We start from the raw sequence: 6353 nt of genomic DNA, 5'->3' as shown, positions 1-6353 counted from the left end.
GCACAGAGGTGTGGATTGAACCAGCCCTGGAGCCAGAGGCTGCAGAAGGGGTGCGTGGCCAGGGCTGAGCCAGGCTAGTGCCCCTATAGGAAAAGAGAGGCTGGACAGCCACTGGGGCGGGGGGAGTGGATAAAATAAGGGCTTACATTTATTGCATTTATTGGATCTCTACTAGCACCAGTGTAATAGTCGGACCCCACTTTTCGATGTCTGACTACATTTATTGCATTTACTGGATCTCTACTAAGCGCCAGTGTAATAGTCGGACCCCACTTTTCGATATCTGACTACATCTATTGCATTTATTGGATCTCTGCTAAGCGCCAGCATAATAGACGGACCCCACTTTTCCATGTCTGACTGCTGACACCTTTTAAGCCTCACCCCTCCCTCTCCCCGTCTGCCCACACCTGGGCACGCTTTTCACTATGCAACTTCAACTCACCTTCCGCTTTCTGCCACTGGTCCCCTGCCTAAGAGCAACCTTCTCTGCCCCATCGCAGCCTTCAGGCTATCAGGGCAACACACACCACTCGCGACAGCTCATCACCCAACAAGTCCGTCTTTATCTGTGTAATATTTTTACTAATATGTTACTCCTCTAAGAGCCTGACCTTCCTGGCAGGCCAGGAATCATGTCCAGCTTTCCTCACCATTACACACACAGTATCTAGAACAATACACAGTGCATAATAGGTGCTGAATACTTGCTGAAAGAAGAAAGACGCTGCTTGAGGTGGAGTCATAGCAGCTCAGCCCTTGAAACATTCACAGCTCAGTATAATCTTCACAGTATAAAACTCTAATAAAATTACAGGCACCTCAAAGGTCCAAATATAAAGATTTCCGAAAAACATGTGTGAAAGTTAGATGTTGAAACTCTTAGCAGTCGCTTTACATGCCATTAGGAAAATTCTCCTTGTTAGAGAGTGAAAACATTTTTACAAAATCCCTAATTACCCTTGGTCTTTTAGAGGTGATTTTTAGTGCCATATTTCAAATTCGACACCAGCTCTTTTGTTTTGTTTTGTTTTGTTCAAGACTAACTAGAAAGGCTTCAGATTTGCCTCCTGTGACATGAGCCCGCACTTGGGCCAGGGATGCGCCACGGTGTCTGAGGCACCTGTGATGGTTAATTTTGCATGTGAACTTGACTAAGCCACAGAGGTGCCCAGATTAAACATGATTTCTGAGTGTGTCTGTGCGGGTGTTTCAGGATGAGATGAGCATTTGTTTCGGTGGACTTGGTAAAGCAGCTTGCCCTCCCCAGTGTGGGTGGGCATCCTCCAACCCATCCAATGGCCTGAATAGAACAAAAGGTGGAGGAATGAGGAATTCGCGCCTTTTCCTTCCAGCCTTGCTGCTTAACCTGGGACATCTTGCCTCATGTTCTCCTGCCCTTGGACTGGGATTCACACCATCTGCTAAACTCAAACTGGAGCTACATCACCAGCTTTCCTGGGTCTTCAGCTTGCAGATGGCAGATATGGGACTTCTCAGTCCCCATAATTGTGTGAGCCATTTCTTCATAATAAATCGATAGCTGATAGGTTAGATAGATAGATAGATAGATAGATCTTCTATTAGTTCTGTTTCTCTGGAAACACAGCTAACTAATACAATACCCATCTTGGTTGCAATGGCATTAATGTGGGAGACCTTTACTTCTCATCCCTGGTTTCAGCAAGTTCCTGTTTCCCCACTCATTCTTATAAAACAACTATACTGAAATATAGGACCACATTCAAATATTTGCACCAAAGAAAGCCAAGGGAGCTACCAATATGGTGCTGGGGCCCAGCCTGATCTCAGGTGTGCAGGCTGTACCTCCACAGGACAGCTCAAGTTCATCTGCTGGCTGATATGGCAAGGGTTACCCTCCAACACACAAGGAAATGCACCAAGTGTAAGAAAAAGCATATACCATCATAATTCCTTTGAAAATTGACTCTCTTGCACTATCCTTTGTTTTCCCAGTTTCAACAGAGACATGGGTGTAGAGACACAGTTAAAGTTCCTCTTCACTGCCTCCTGAGCAAAATGATGAATAGCAACTGGCATACAAATTCAGGATCAAGGACCCTCTGAGGAGGGGCCACAGGCTGCAGAGCCCAGGTCCTGTGTAAGGAGCAGCTGCCCCTCTGCTCAGGCAGAGCCTCGCCCTGGGGAACTCGGGGCCAGGAAAGCCAGACCTTCTAATCAGTCAAAGGAGTCTGAACAATCTGAATTTTATAATGTAAAGTTTCCCAAATTTTTACACTTAAAAATTTTTTTTTGATTTTTCTAATGTTTAAATTACTGTTGAATACTATGCAAGTTAAACCAAATATGCCAGCAGCCCCAGTTTACAATTTCTAAAATTATCTCCTACTTCCAACTGCTTTTCTGACATCTCCATGTGGATGTCTAAAAGGCATCTAACTTGACATTCAGAAATTAAATTCTTGATTCCGGCTGTCGCCTCCCCGCCCCCCCCCCATAAATCTCTGCCCCTCCCCAGTATTCCCATGAGACACAGTGACCAGGGTGTTCCCGGCCGCCGGGAAGGGACAGGCTTCCCCCGTCTCCCCCAGCCCAGCAATCCTTCAGCTTATGGGTCAGTGTAAGTCTCTACTTCACCTCCGCCACCAGCAGCATCTCTGTAATAGCACAGGCCTGGGACACCGTGACGTTCGCCTTTTGTAGCAGTGACAGTGATGGTAGGCAGCGTGGTCCATGGCAAATGGTGTTGTGGTCCACGCACACTGGCCTGGAAATGCTTCATCCTGGGCGGGGGGGGACACGTGTCTTCTGTTCACATCTCATTGCCCAAAGCAAGTCACGCAATCGTGCTGAGCTTCAAGGGGCAAGGAGTCTTCATCACCGTTAATCATGTCTGCTGCAGGGACCAGCACCTCTACCCTTGCGAAGTTTTTATTTTTACAAGTTAAGAAAATGTCAAATAGGTATAAACAGTGCCACTATCTATTAAATGAGGGGTGCCCAAATCTAGTCTGCCACCTCTTTTATTAATAAAGTTTTATTGGCACACAGCTCCCTCATTCGTTTGCACATGGATAAAACGGCTTTCCACGTGGCAGAGAGGAGTCATTGCCACGGAGACTGTATGTCCTACAAAGCTGAAATATTTGCTATCCATCCTTTTATGGAAAAGCTTTGCCTACCCCTGGACTACACCATTTAGTATCACAATTATCTCATAAAAGAACAGTTTAATGCCGAGAAAGAGAAGATGTCATCTCAGGATAGAGGCCCATCCTTAAATCAGATGTTGATGGAAAAGCTGTGATGGCTTCATTTTCTTCGTTTATGTACAAAGAAAGGGAACCTCATCAGAGGACTGGGGCTTTGGAAAACCAAAAGGCAATTTGTATCCTCTCCCCAAGAGGAGCTGTGAGATCCTGGAGGGATAGTGGGTAACTGAAAATGGGCACACAGTCTTTTTGGTTTCTGGAGATAACTCATCAATAAAAGCTGCTTCCTCTGCTTTAAAGAAAAAATGACATAACAAGGAAGGAAGTACTGAGACGTGCTACAACATGGAAGAACTTCAGAAACGTGATGCTGACTGAAAACAGCCAGACACAGAAGGTCACCTGTTGTATGGTCCCATTTGTCTGAAATGTCCAGATCAGGCAAATCCATAGACACAGAAGATTTGTGGCTACTGGGGGCTGGAGGAAGGGGGTCTGGGGGTTGTCTGCTAATGGGTACAGGGTTTCCTTTTGGGGCAATGAAGAAGTTTTGGAACCAGATAGAGATGATGGTTGCACGACATTGTGAATATACAAAACAACACTGAACTATACACTGCAGATGGTTCTTTTTGTGCAGTGTGAATTTCAGCTCAATTTTTTTTAAATGACCGGAAGTTAATTAAGTTGTCGATTCTGGGTAATGTGCATGAAATTATTCTTTTATATGTTCTTTCTACATCTGACATATATATGGAAACATATATTTCCTGCTGCAGAGGGTAAGTTAAGTACGATCCGCCCTTGAGCTGTCAGTTTGCCATGTCAGATCTCAATCATCCATGGTGGCCATCTGGTCATTACCTCCGTCAGCCATCACTACCCCATGGACCTGATTAGCAGAATCCTTCCTGGCCTCAGGAAGACTGTTCTGGTGGGGTCAGAGATAAAAATAAACCCGCAGGATGCTGGGCCAAAGAAGCCAGACACAAAAGAGAACATGCTGTGTGATTCCATTTAGAAAAAGCGCAAAAACAGACAAGGCGGATGGATGCTGAGAGAAGTCAGGATGGTGGGATCTTTTCGGGGCAGGGACGGAGGGGGGAGGTCACATTCTAGGTCTCAGTCTGGATGCTGGTGACACAGGCATGTTCCATCGGTGAAAACGCATCCAGCTGAACATTTACGATGTGTGAGTGTTCCTGTATTATGCTAGACTTCAGTATTAAAAAGTTTAAAAGTAAATAATAAATGCAAAATTCCATTGGATACATTTAATTTCCTGCCAAACCTTTGAAACACTGGCTCAGAGCTTGGCTTCAGGTGGCAAACCTCCAGATGGGCGAGTTGTGGCTCCAGCCCTCCATATCTCGGGATGTGGGGTTCAGGTGCCATTTAAGAAAATCAATGCACAGGAGGTGGATCACAGTTGCTTATCACAACTTCTTTCTTGTGCAGACAGAACTGCCTTATCCCGGCTCAGGGTCCCCTCTGGAGACCAAGAGGGGAGTACCTGCAATTTCTAACTTCAGCCCCACCCAGCACAGGGAGCAGAGGGTCCGAAGCTGCTCTTGTGGACACTGAGACGTGGGAAAGGAAACGGAGGACTGGAACGTTACCCACCCCGAGCAAACTGTTCTCAGGCTCAGAGTCAGGAGCACAGACGTGGAATTGCGGAGGGCACACACTCCTCTAATGTTTTTCAGCAAGAATCCGAATGCGTTGGTCTGTTTTTAAGCCCTTGGAGAAGCTGCTGGCGCCCACCTCCCCTCCGTGGCCTTGCTGACACCTAGGAGGGAGCCCAGGAAAGGCCTGTGCCCCCCAGAATGGCCTTTCAGAGCCCCCCCAACCCCAAGCCAAGCCCAGCCAGGCCCCGCATACCTGGCCCGTTGAACAGGTCTTGCAGTTTCAGCCCGGACCCTGTCCGCGTCCGTGGCCAACAGCTGGCTGGGGATTACAGGAGCTAATCCTGTCCCTTCCCCTTAATACAGACAAGGTCAAGTCCCCACAGTGGGCACAGAGCCCAGTAGAACCCACACCTCCAGCGCCTGCCCCAGGGTGGGGGGCTGGGGAGGAGAGGGGGAGAGAGAGAGACAAAGAGACAGAGACTAAAAGAGACAGGGGGAGGGAGAGAGCGAGAGACAGAAGCAGATAAAAGGTGGATAGGGGCGGGGGCGGGGGGTAGGGAGATGTACAAAGAACAGGAGGAGAGAGAGATGGAGAAGCAGAGGAGGGAAAAGGGGGGGAGAGAAGGGAGGGCTCGCAGAGAGAGCAGGTTTGTTTTCTTTTCTTTCCTTTTCTTTGTTTTTCTTTCTCTGAACTTCCATCGGGAGGGAAGTCTGCATTCCCAGGAAAGGGACCGCTCCCCAGAAGCCGCCGGTGTGCACTGGGCAACCAGCCCAGGAACGAGATGGCACGGGTTGGAATCCCAGCTCGGCCCCCCTGGTGGCACAGTCCCTGGGGACGAGCTGCCTTCTGGGTGACCGTCCACCTGTGAGCTCCCGGGGAACTGGGCGAGGGTGGCCGGCCGCATCTGTGCTGAGCGCCACCCAAGTCCATTCTTCCAACACCAGCCTCCCATCCCAGGGACAGTCCCTGGTGACACCCATTGTCCAGTTCAGCATTTGTCCCAGACGGAAGCATCCCGGTATGGTCACTTACTCTGTCGCCCTTGGTCACCAGCTGGGGCCAGCCTGGGTCCAAGCCCCACCTCCACCCCTTACTCCGTGTGACATGGACACCCTGACGTGTGAGATCAGGGATCAGGGGTTCTGGCCAGAGGCTGCGCTGAGGGTCAACGCTGACGAGGCAGGAAAAGCTCAGCCGTCTCAGCGCTGCGGCCGCGGGTGCACTTACCTGTCCTGAGCGTCACAGGCCTTGTATCTGATGGGGCACCTCAGGAACCTGTCTTGACCGGGGTCCCCCAAAAGCAGAGCCCTTGAGGAGCTTGGGAGCAGGGGTCTCAGGATGTGCAAGCGAGGAAGGGGCCCGGGGAGCGAGAACAGCAAGGGGTGGGGGGGGTGCGTGTTGATGGGAGGACCCTGGGCTTGATCCCGCTGGGGACCCACTAAGGAACTGAGAGGACCAGGATGATGGGCACCTAACCAGCAGTCTCCACCCCGCTGAGGGAGACCCAACTCCCCGCACTGCAGGCTGAAC

This window comes from Mesoplodon densirostris, chromosome 16 (assembly GCF_025265405.1).
Source record: "Mesoplodon densirostris isolate mMesDen1 chromosome 16, mMesDen1 primary haplotype, whole genome shotgun sequence".
In the NCBI taxonomy this organism is placed as follows: Eukaryota; Metazoa; Chordata; class Mammalia; order Artiodactyla; family Ziphiidae; genus Mesoplodon; species Mesoplodon densirostris.
Note: the sequence above shows the minus strand (reverse complement) of the source record.